Raw genomic sequence first — 13353 nt, forward strand, 5'->3', positions numbered from 1 at the left:
TAATTTGTAAGAATCATAAATTGACATGAACCTGCCCGGATCGGGCCCCGTAATGGCGGACGTGTTACTTCTTTATCGTTTCACTAGAGGCGATCTCCATCGCTCCCCAGCTCCTTCCTGGCAGCCCACTGCAATGATTGGAGCGGCCATTTCATCCTTCACATATTGATGACCTTTGCTGACCTCTGCTTTCAGCACATAAGGTTCTCTCCAAATAATATCTGGTCATGAGAGCGCAAAAGTCAAGATCTCACGCACCAACTTCTCTGATACAGCAAAAAGCTAAAGGAACGTTTCCTATTTGGTGCCAAGATATTGTTCGAAGATTGCAGAATGCTTGAAAACAACATGATATCGCCCACGGAATGAGGGGCTGTGCACACAGTTATGGGGGGATCTGCTCCAAAAACTGCCTGACAATCAGAGAACAGAGACCCGTCCTTTCCGTTCCCTGGTTACAGTCTTTTCAACCATTGTTTCTGTGTTCATCCTGGTGGGATTCGCTCCAGACGATGAAGGCTACAAAAAACGCTTCTAAAACAATTCGGCAAATGAAAGACTCCTCCAAATCTCCAGAAAAAAGGAATCCTGACTGCAAAACATTTCTCTGACACAAAAAGCGTCTGTGTGTGATCACAGTCGTAACGATCCCCAATTACAGAACCTTTTTACTTAAAAACTGGAAAAGTCTAAATACGAAGAGCAGCGGAAGATCCTCTACAAGCTTCTAAGGAAAAGCAAACTGGAGAAGACGCGGCCATGAGCAGCAATATCTGCAAACCTCTCCAATAATCTCCATTTTTCTGTAAATTGACTGTTGTCCTCAGGGAATTAGCGCATAGGAAAAAGCAGCTAAATGTGGCGTCAAGTAATCAAATCGCTCAATGGCGGCACTTGGTGTGCGGAGCCGCGTTACGCACGCTCTGCTCACTAATGAGGAATCAAGGGGAAGTTTTATCTCCTCATTTGGTTCAGGATTTGTTCCTCCTACTTCAGGTTCAAAAAGTAAATATTTTATAGCAGCAATTACCAGAGACGTCTCCAAACAGCAAGAAACGGCAGAGAGGAGTTCAGGAGGACGGGGGATTGGAACTAAGGAAAAAGAATTCACTGAATCTGAGAAAAAGTGAGAAACTGAGCACAGAGCAAGATAAGAATCAAGAGCCAAAGAGGACAAAACCGCCACTAACCCCAGAGTCCAGCTACGCAAAACCACAGGTAATGTATAGTAATAATAATGATGTAAAAGCGCAAACACCAACTAAAGCATCCCACACTGGGGAGAACCCCAAAGAAATCCCTCTCTACTAAACCAGCAAATCAACCTTTAATGTACAGTACAGACCAAAGTTTGGACACACCTTCTCATTTAAAGATTTTTCTGTATTTTCATGACTATGAAAATTGTACATTCAAACTGAAGGCATCAAAAATATGAAGTAACACATGTGGAATTATATACTTAGCAAAAAAGTGTGAAACAACTGAAATTATGTCTTATATTCTAGGTTCTTCACAGTAGCCACATTTTGCTTTGATGACTGCTTTGCACACTCTTGGCATTCTCTTGATGAGCTTCAAGAGGTAGTCACCGGGAATGGTTTTTACTTCACAGGTGTGCCCTGTCAGGGTTAATACGTGGGATTTCTTGCCTTATAAATGGGGTTGGGACCATCAGTTGTGTTGTGCAGAAGTCTGGTGGATACACAGCTGATAGTCCTACTGAATAGACTGTTAGAATTTGTATTATGGCAAGAAAAAAGCAGCTAAGTAAAGAAAAATGAGTGGCCATCATTACTTTAAGAAGTGAAGGTCAGTCAGTCCGAAAAATTGGGAAATTTTGAAAGTGTCCCCAAGTGCAGTGGCAAAAACTATCAAGCGCTACAAAGAAACTGGCTCACATGAGGACCGTCGCCCAGGAAAGGAAGACCAAGAGTCACCTCTGCTTCTGAGGATAAGTTTATCTGAGTCACCAGCCTCAGAAATCGCAGGTTAACAGCAGCTCAGATTAGAGACCAGGTCAATGCCACACAGAATTCTAGCAGCAGACACATCTCTACAACAACTGTTAAGAGGAGACTTTGTGCAGCAGGCCTTCATGGTAAAACAGCTGCTAGGAAACCACTGCTAAGGACAGGCAACAAGCAGAAGATACTTGTTTGGGCTAAAGAACACAAGGAATGGACATTAGACCAGTGGAAATCTGTGCTTTGGTCTGATGAGTCCAAATTTGAGATCTTTGGTTTCAACCACCGTGTCTTTGTGCGACGCAGAAAAGGTGAACGGATGGACTCTACATGCCTGGTTCCCACCGTGAAGCATGGAGGAGGAGGTGTGAGGAGGTGTGATGGTGTGGAGGTGCTTTGCTGGTGACACTGTTGGGGATTTATTCAAAATTGAAGGTATACTGAACCAGCATGGCTACCACAGCATCTTGCAGCGGCATGCTATTCCATCTGGTTTGCGTTTAGTTGGACCATCATTTATTTTTCAACAGGACAATGACCCCAAACACACCTCCAGGCTGTGTAAGGGCTACTTGACCAAGAAGGAGAGTGATGGGGTGCTACGCCAGATGACCTGGCCTCCACTGTCACCAGAACTGAACCCAATCGAGATGGTTTGGGGTGAGCTGGACCGCAAAGTAAAGGCAAAACAGCCAACAAGTGCTAAGCATCTCTGGGAACTCCTTCAAGATTGTTGGAAGACCATTCCCGGTGACTACCTCTTGAAGCTCATCAAGAGAATGCCAAGAATGTGCAAAGTAGTCATCAAAGCAAAAGGTGGCTACTTTGAAGAACCTAGAATATAAGACATAATTTCAGTTGTTTCACACTTTTTTGTTGAGTACATAATTCCACATGTGTTAATTCATAGTTTTGATGCCTTCAGTGTGAATGTACAATTTTCATAGTCTTCAAAATACAGAAAAATCTTTAAATGAGAAGGTGTGTCCAAACTTTTGGTCTGTACTGTATATTCAATTAAAATATAGAGAGTCTAAAAATTGTCCCTCATCTGCATTTACTGGAAGAAGGCACGGCGCCGAAACGCACGTTGGGGTGAGTGGCATCGTGGTCCCCCAGGTAAATATAGCTATTACTTATCCTTTCCCACTTGGGTTATGCTCTTTCACTATGGATGAGCTTTGTTGCTGCAACCTGATGTCATGATTGGTTGACGCCTTGTGTATCCCTTACAAATGGGTTTTGTTTACATTTTTTATGAAACTTTTGCACAAAGCACTGGCACCTTTCTTATAATTATTTAATCTATGCTAAATAGTATTTGCCTGGTGGGTACTGCTTTGCCACTCTATTTGGTGAGGTCCTTGTCATCTCCCGGTTATCTCTCATTCATTGTTTATGTATTTTGTATGTTAATAAAAATTGTTACTTTTATAAAATTAGGTTTTTCTGGTGCTTTTCTTTATTGGTTAACCTATGCGTATGCACTGAACCTCCTTTCTTAGATCCTGGCACTTTATATATTGGTGTTATAGCGCTCTTTTTGGTTTGGTTTATATGATGTTACAGCTATAGTAGTTATATTCTTGTACATAGGGGCAGTATTATAGTAGTTATATTCTTGTACATAGGGGAAGTATTATAGTACTTATATTCTTGTACATAGGGGGCAGTATTATAGAAGTTATATTCCTGTGCATAGGAGCAGTATTATAGCAGTTATATTCTTGTACATAGGGGCAGTATTATAGTAGTTATATTCTTGTACATAGGGGAAGTATTATAGTAGTTATATTCTTGTACATAGGGGGCAGTATTATAGTAGTTATATTCTTGTACATAGGAGCAGTATTACAGTAGTTATATTCTTGTACATAGGGACAGTATTATAGTAGTTATATTCTTGTACATAGGGGAAGTATTATAGTAGTTATATTCTTGTACATTTGAGGCAGTATTATAGTAGTTATATTCTTGTACATAGGAGCAGTATTATAGTAGTTATATTCTTATACATAGGAGCAGTATTATAGTAGTTATATTCTTGTACATAGGAGCAGTATTATAGTAGTTATATTCTTGTACATAGGAGCAGTATTATAGTAGTTATACTCTTGTACACAGGAGCAGTATTATAGTAGTTATATTCTTGTACACAGGGGCAGTATTATAGTAGTTATATTCTTGTACATAGGAGCAGTATTATAGTAGTTATATTCTTATACATAGGAGCAGTATTATAGTAGTTATATTCTTGTACATAGGGGCAGTATTATAGTAGTTATATTCTTGTACATAGCAGTATTATAGTAGTTATATTCTTATACATATGAGCAGTATTATAGTAGTTATATTCTTATACATAGAAGCAGTATTATAGTAGTTATGTTTTTGTACATAGGAGCAGTATTATAGTAATTATTTTCTTGTATATAGGAGCAATATTATAGTAGTTATATTTTTGTGCATAGGGACAGTATTATAGTAGTTATATTCTTGTACATTTGAGGCAGTATTATAGTAGTTATATTCTTGTACATAGGGGAAGTATTATAGTACTTATATTCTTGTACATAGGAGGCAGTATTATAGAAGTTATATTCCTGTGCATAGGAGCAGTATTATAGTAGTTATATACTTGTACATAGGAGCAGTATTATAGTAGTTATATTCTTGTATATAGGAGCAGTATTATAGTAGATATATTCTTGTACATAGGAGCAGTATTATATTAGTTATATTCTTGTACATTGGGGCTGTATTATAGTAGTTATATTCTTGTACATAGGGGGCAGTATTATAGTAGTTATATTCTTGTACATAGGAGCAGTATTATAGTAGTTATATTCTTGTAAATAGGGGCAGTATTATAGTAGTTATATTCTTATACATAGGGGCAGTGTTACAGTAGTTATATTCTTGTACATAGGAGCAGTATTATAGTAGTTATATTCTTGTACATAGGAGCAGTATTATAGTAGATATATTCTTGTACATAGGGACAGTATTATAGTAGTTATATTTTTGTACATAGGAGCAGTATTATAGTAGTTATATTCTTGTACATAGGAGCAGTATTATAGTAGTTATATTCTTGTACATAGGAGCAGTATTATAGTAGTTATATTCTTGTATATAGCAGTATTATAGTAGTTATATTCTTGTACATTGGGGTAGTATTATAGTAGTTTTATTCTTGTACATAGGAGCAGTATTATAGTAGTTATATTCCTGTATATAGGGCAGTATTATAGTAGTTATATAGTTTAATATATTATCACAGACACTACACTACTCAAATGTGGCTACATTAAAGTATGTAGCATGGATACAGCAGGTTTATGTATAATCTGATATGTACGTTTTATTTTTTAACTTAATTTGCAGATTCACTTTATCATTGTCCAGACATTCAGTATTTGATCCTAACAATTTTCCTGAATCAGTTATTGCTGTCTTTTCTCCGTTTCTACACAAGTTAATATAAAGTGTAGGTGACAATGAGTTCAGGATACATAGTGGAATCCAGGAAAGATACTAATTATAAGGATAGATTGATCTTCCCCTGACTTTTAATCATATAACCCAATCACTTCACACAGTAAGACAATGTAACTTATAAATCTGCAAGCAATGACGAAGTTCACTGCTCCCATTGGATGTAATGTCTCTTCTGTTTCTGCACATCCCCTACTAGCCACTCCTGACTGTCTCCGTACCATCCCCTACTAGCCGCTCCTGTCTTCGCACATCACCTACTAGCCGCTCCTGTCTTCGCACATCACCTACTAGCCGCTTCTGACTGTCTCCGCACACTACCTACTAGCCGCTGTTGTCTCCGCACTACCTACTAGCCGCTCCTGTCTCCGCACTACCTACTAGCGCCTCTTGTCTTCCCACACTACCTACTAGCCGCTCCTGTCTCCAGACACTACCTACTAGCCGCTCGTGTCTTCGCACATCACCTAATAGCAGCTCCTGTCTCCACACACTTCCTAGTAGCCGCTCCTGTCTCCACACACTACCTACTAGCCGCTCCTCTCTCCACACTACCTACTAGCTGCTCCTGTCTCCACACACTACCTACTAGCCACTCCTGTCTTCGCACATTACCTACTAGCCGCTTCTGACTGTCTCCGCACTACCTACTAGCCGCTCCTGTCTCCACACACTACCTACTAGCCGCTCCTGTCTCCACACACTACCTACTAGCCGCTCCTGTCTCCAGACACTACCTACTAGCCGCTCCTGTCTCCAGGCACTACCTACTAGCCAATCCTGTCTCCACACACTACCTACTAGCCGCTCCTGTCTCCACACACTACCTACTAGCCGCTCCTGTCTCCACACACTACCTGCTAGCCGCTCCTATCTTCGCACATCACCTACTAGCCGCTATTCTGCCCTTTAGTTTCCCCTGCCTGGGGAGAGTAGTTACATGAGGACTTATCGGAGTGTTGAGGAGTATGGCGAGTCTTTACAAGGTTTCCATTACTCATGTTGAAGAGAACTATATGAGGAATATATTGACTCTCATCAGTTCCTGCTTGGGTCCTCCCAGGACGGCCGGACTCACTTGGGCTTTTCTTGGTAATCATTACCTTAATGATGTTTTTCAAATTTCCAGCAAATACCTTTGAGTTGGAAAGTGAAATATGCACTCCCTTTCAGCTGCTTGATATTACAGCTGTTAACATATGGAAGGTATCGGCCCCCCGTGTCCTACAGCTCCCGGCGTCCTCCTACCCAGATTACTGCTTGATCGTTCTTCTACGGCGGTGGAGCCGGCAATATTATGGATTTCCACTGCACCTAGGAATGCCTAATGAGAAAGGTCAAGGCAAGTGTGGAGGTCACCACCGATGGGGACAGGAAGGTCTAGAAGTCTCCATCTACCTCTGACTAATTGTTTATTTCTTACTAATTACTTGCAGAGGGGTTTCCCAAGCCCCTTCCCATGAATCTGTTGTGTGTGATGACTTCACCATCTTCTGGTAACTTAATATTATTTTTTTCCTCGGGAATATCTCAATTGATCCGATGGTGGTGACTGTGGTTGGAGGGAATTTCTTTACTTTAATCTCTCATTTTCGAAAAGCATCAACTTTAGTCTTTGACGCATCATTATGTCTTATTAATCTTTCCCCAGAAAGGTTCTTCATTTCGTTCCTTCCGGATTTTGGGCTCAGCGCTCCCATTCATCTGTCTAAATGGCACAAACCTGACATTTTTGACAAAACTAAATATCAGGGAGATTATTCCATAATGGCCTGAATACTGGCACGTAAATCAGGTCTCACTGACGCTCGGCAAATAAACCTCAGTACAGATCACCTAGAGGAGAAGACGTGGAGGACAGAAGATGCGGAAACATGGTGGTGGGATGATGGGTGCACGTGTGGCCACCGGCAGCAGATATTCTCTATAGGGGATGCCACATCTCTCCTCTTCTCTGTATAAACCAAGGTCAGTCTATTCCTCCTGGACGTCCTCTGGACTTACTAACGTGCCACGAGGTTACGTCATCGCACACTGCCGGACATTGGCGAGCCGCAGCCTCTGGTGACCGTTTGTATCCGGGCATCTGCCAGAACTTATTTGGGAGCTCGGTGCTTGTATTAGGCGCTATACAGAACTTCATTCATTATTACCCCCAGCTAGTGAAGGCGGGGGAGGGGGTGAGATCAATGATATGTGTCCCAGTAAGGGGAAGCTGCAGCTCGGGTACAGCGCACCCAGGCATCCTAGGTACCGTATCTGAATATGTCTTACAGAAGGCATCACACCAAACATTTTACTGCCATATCATGACAAGTTTGGCAACTTTCTAATTTATCCTCTGCTCATTTTTTTTCAGTTTTTCGGTTGATGGGCAAACATGAATTGGCCAATAAATGTGCTAAAAATCTTCATTATTGTGAGTTCATCTTACTGAGTAATAACAGTTTAGGCTGGTTTCATACCTGTGCTTAGCTGGTCTGCGTATGTCTGCATACTTCCTCCCTTAAGCTCCGCCTCCTTCCGCATGCGTCCTGCGTCATCCCGCGTGCCTACCTTTAACATTGGGTACACAAGGACATGCATTGTATGCGGATGCATCTGCGGTGTTTTGACGTGCCCGCCGACCGCACGGGAATACAACATTTTGACGATGCAAGATGCATGCGGAAGTAGGCGGAGCATAGGCAGAGCATAGGCGGAGCTTAAGGGGGAAGTACACAGCCATACGCAGACCCGCCAAATGCAAGTGTGAAACCGGCCTACGATTCACTGTGTTCAGTGTCTGCAGATATCTTGGCTCCTATACAGACTGCTGTGTTTTCTCTATATCATGCAGCTATCGCAGCTGGCACCTGTTCACAGTCTTCGGAGGTGGTGGTCAGGTTTTTTCTCTATATTTTACTATTGAGGGTGTGACTCTGCACTCCTCCCATTGACCAGCAGGTGAGGTTCATCAGTTCTACTTACCCATTTGAATTGCAGGGTCATGGCCACAGAGAGACATGTTTGTCCATTTAACTGAAGGCTGATAGCTCAAGAGAGGTCTGTACAGTAGGACACGGACCCATTAGAGGGAGGTCACCTTGCCGCGGTTGATGGGCACACATGAATTGGCCAATTTATGTGCTAGGAACCTTCATTTTTGTAAGTTCATCTTACTGAGTAATAACACAGTTTAGATTCAGTGTTTTCAGTGTCTGCAGATATCTTGGCTCATATAGTGCGGTTTGTTATTTTAATTCTCTTGCAGGGGACAATGGCGTCACTGGAATGGGTGATGCAGTAAGTGTGGGTTAATTAAGCTTTATTAAAGGAGTCTGTGTCATTCTTTCAATTAATCCATTTCTGCCATCGGATGGACTAGTACGTCCGATGGCAGAACCCCCGCTTTGATGGAGGCTCCAGCGGTGTGCCTGCATGAAAGCCGGGACATGCCAGCTGCAATCCGCCTGCGCCTACTAACTAGTTAAATGCCACTGTCAAACTCTGACAGCGGCATTTAACAAGCGCTTCCGGCCATCCAGCCAGAAATGCGCACACCGGTGACATCTGTCACATGATTGGGGGTCATTGGTGCATCGGCATGACAACCAGAGGTTTCCTTGAGACTTCTATGGCTGTTATTGCCAGATTGCTGTGAGCGCCACCCTGTGGTCGGCGCTCATAGCAACGCTGTAATTACTACGTAGAGGTGATCTATGCATCGCTCCTATGTAGCAGAGCTGATCGAGTTGTGCTAGCTTCTAGCCTCCCAGGGAGACTATTGAAGCATGCCAAAAGTATAAAAAAATGTTTTTAAAAATATGAAAAAAATATAAAAGTTTAAATCACCCCCCTTTCACCCCATTCAAAATAAAACAATAAAAAAAAATCAAACCTATACATATTTGCTATCGCCGCGTTCAGAATCGCCCGATCTATCAATAAAAAAGGATTAATCTGACTCTAGTGCGCCATGACGCTGCAGAGTACAACTGACAATAGAAGCCCCTTCTCCCGCCCACGGCTCTGGAGTGACGGGTCTCTGCCTGTCAGTCAGTGGCAGCGGGCGGGAGAAGCCGCCAGGACCCGCCTGTCAGTCTTCCCTGTTACGATGGCTTCTAAAGTCTGTTTTCTTTGCCCCGTTATTTTAGGGGCCGGTAAGAAGTTAATCTGCTGAATCTCCGGCAATTCTTGATTTTTCTTCCTTCCTTCCTGGTCCTCGCCAGAGCCCGAGACGTGTATTTATGCTCTTCAAAGTAGATCTTATTTTTTACACTTACTCAACTGCTCTTAAAAGTGTGATTAAGTGTTAAGATGAAGTATTTAATGGTGCTGCCAGGATGAGGGATGCACGCTGGCTTTTTCCATTTGATAGAAAGTAAAATACTTCAAATGCAGCTGGATGTGGAAAAGGCTCCACGAGAAATGAAGGAAAAGCGGTTTATGGGTAAAATCTGCTGCACTCGGAGGAGCTCTGTCAGCAGTGACTGTTCAAACCAAGCGCGAGTGCTCAGAGCACCCTGGTGTGGCCCATCAGTTCATGACTCCTTCCTACCTATTGCGGCCCCCTCACCCATGATTGACAGCTCTGAAATTACAGGCTCAAGAGAAGGATGAAGATAGATGGAAACAAGGAGGTGTGAAGGTGCACTGAGCTGACGGCCGCGCCAACGACTCAAACAGTGTGGATCCTGGAACACCTGACTCGGGTACTACCAGAGCAGCTTCAGGCTCGGGTACCACAGGAGCGGCTTCAGGCTCAGGTACCACAGGAGCAGCTTCAGGCTCAGGTACCACAGGAGCAGCTTCAGGCTCAGGTACTGCAGGAGAGGCTTCAGGCTCAGGTACCGCCGGAGCGGCTTCAGGCTCAGGTACCGCCGGAGCGGCTTCAGGCTCAGGTACCACAAGAGCAGCTTCAGGCTTGGATACCGCAGGAGCGGCTTCAGGCTTGGGTACCACAGGAGCGGCTTCAGGCTTGGGTACCGCAGGAGTGGCTTCAGGCTCAGGTACCGCCGGAGCAGCTTCAGGCTCAGGTACTGCCAAAACGGCTTCAGGCTTGGGTACCGCCGGAGTGGCTTCAGGGTTGGGAACTGCCAGAGCGGCTTCAGGCTCAGGTACTGCCGGATCAGGTGCAGGTTCCGGTTCAGACTAAGCAGGTTCAGCAACAGGTTCAGAAACTAACAGAATAGGTTCAGGGATCGGTTCAGCGATCTGACAACTAACTGACAAGGACAAACTCAAACTAACACTAAAAAGGGTGTAGTACAAGCACCCCCCTACAGGGGAGCATGCATTAAAAACTGGATACCCCCCAGCTATTGGCTCAGGGCAGATTCACAGTGTGCATGGGTGCACATGATTCTTAAAGCTGCAGAGCGTGCACTAAAACAAGCACAGGCCCAATAGACCAGGAAGCCATGCAGGGAACAGAGACCACGCCGAGCAACCGGGGCAGTGAGTATTGTGGCATCCATGCCGGAAGGCGGGAGAGGTAACATGTAAGGACACCGACATTAGTGTTACACAGAGGCATGGTAGAGATTTTATAGTGTATTGTGAGGCATCATATGGGTACAGGCAGAGGCACAGTACCGATGGAGGATGAGGCACCGTACAAATGGAGGGTGAGACACCATACTGGTGGAGGCAGAGGCACCATAAAAATGGAGGATGAGGGACCATACTGGTGGAGGCAGAAGCACCGTAAAGATGGAGGATGAGGTACCATATTTGTGGAGACAGAGGCACTGTAAAGATGGAGGATGAGGCACCACACTGGTGGAGTCATAGGCACCATACTGGTGGAGGCAGAGGCACCATAAAGATGGAGGATGAGGCACCATTCTGATGGCGGTAGAGGCACCGTAAAGATGGAGGATGAGGCACCATATTGGTGGAGGCAGAGGCAAAATAAAGATAGAGGATGAGGCAACAGAGAGGTGGAGGCAGAGGCATAGTACAGATGGAGGTGGATGCATGGTACAGGAGGAGTTGGAAGCACAACGCGGAAGTAGAGAGACTCAGAACTGTGAAATACATTACAGGCAGCTACAGAGAACAGAAGGAATCCCAGTGCACCACTGATATGGACACAACATAAAAGAGAATGGGGTGATTATGTCAACTGACAGCGTACTGGTCTAAAAGCTGTGAGATGTTCTGCTGTGGACAAACTGACAGCGTACTGGTCTAAAAGCTGTGAGAAGTTCTGCTGGATTGTTGAACTCTCATCTCCCAGGGCTTTTATCCTGTTACTAAACTGCATTCGGGTTCTGGAATATCTTATCCTTTGTGTGGTGAATCGTATATGGACCTTTTGTATTTTTGCCGAAATATAGGTCTTGGGATTGTTCACTCTTCTGTTGCTCTCTTGATTGTGTGATACCGGAGAAGGACCCCGTGGTAAAGATAACTCCTATAATACTGCCCCTATGTACAAGAATATAACTCATATAATACTGCTCCTATGTACAAGAATATAACTCATACAATACTGCTCCTATGTACAGGAATATAACTACCATAATACTGCTCCTATGTACAAGAATATAACTACTATAATACTGCCCCTATATACAGGAATATAACTACTATAATACTGCCCCTATGTACAAGTATATAACTATTATAATACTGCTCCTATGCACAGGAATATAACTAATATAATACTGCCCCCTATGTACAAGAATATAACTATTATAATACTGCCCCTATGTACAAGAATATAACTACTATAATACTGCCCCGATGTACAAGAATATACCGTAACTACTATAATACTGCCTCTATGTACAAGAATATAACTACCGTACCGTCATGTAATAAATTAACAAATGTGTCCAAATTTTTAATTCTGACATAAGTATAGAGAGATATAGAAGCATTTAAAAGAATATGATTGTCACAAACAGACACTGGTAAGCCCGGCGGACAACACAGCAAATAAATAAGATGGGATGGAGAAATGAGAGGAAGGCATTAAGGTAGGGAACGGGGATGGCACTCCTTCTGAGACCAACACGTCCCTAAGCTCCACTAACACCCTATGCGGGTCCTTCCCCCCGCTGCCGTCACGTGAATAGTCCCTGGCTGTCACCTCTATATAACCTGGCTAGTGCACTGGCCATTAAGGATGCTAGCCTCACCACTGCAGATGGTAACACACAAGGGAACTGACAAACACAGGACAACCAAAAAGGAAAATACTCAGCTCAGAATCTGCTGTTAAGCTCCACAGCAGCAGAGCAAACGGCACCAAGTAACCAGGACCCCAACAGGGGCATCACCACCGACACAGGAGAGCTCCACACACCTCGCTGGTCTGTATAGAAGAAACTGTGTTACCGACGATCAGGTGATGGGTCATGTGACCATTTATAGGCAGGTGGGAGTGGTTACCAACCAATATCAGCTGCCAGCAAGAGACTGACATTAACTCTTGCTGGACCAAAGGAAATAACATTTACATTTCAGCAGACCCAGAGTTGTCTCGATTTCTCAATGATTCGTGACAAGGGTTTTCTGTTGGGAGTTGTCGGTGCTACATGTGTCGGTGTGTGACCACTGCTTCTGGCTGTGATGTCGTTTCTGAGCTGTGAATGTTGTTGCTAGTATGGAGATGATTTATTGAGTCTTCTTATAGAGTCTACGTCTGTACAGTAGACGTGGAGTGTACCGACCTCAGCACTGGCAGTCCGCTGCTGACGGCTCGGCATTACTGAGGTTAGTTTTTCTTACCTGTTCTGCAGCATTAATTGCTCTATTCTGAGATTATTAGGAGAATGTCTCGCTTATTCCAGCTACCTTTGTTGGCTCATACTTCCCGTCAATGTCAGCTTTCCCCTTTGTGGGCTTACACACAAACTCAGTAATAGATACAACATTTTTTCTGAATGGTCGTGAA

The 13353-nt window shown here is 43.6% G+C and overlaps 1 protein-coding gene across 3 annotated transcripts in view; it reads right to left on the minus strand.

The window, feature by feature from the left end:
* Nucleotides 1-13353, minus strand: part of DIAPH2 (diaphanous related formin 2) — a 1729654-nt gene that overhangs the window by 949744 nt on the left and 766557 nt on the right. The window lies entirely within an intron of this gene.

This window comes from Ranitomeya variabilis, chromosome 2 (genome assembly GCF_051348905.1).
Source record: "Ranitomeya variabilis isolate aRanVar5 chromosome 2, aRanVar5.hap1, whole genome shotgun sequence".
Lineage (NCBI taxonomy): Eukaryota > Metazoa > Chordata > Amphibia > Anura > Dendrobatidae > Ranitomeya > Ranitomeya variabilis.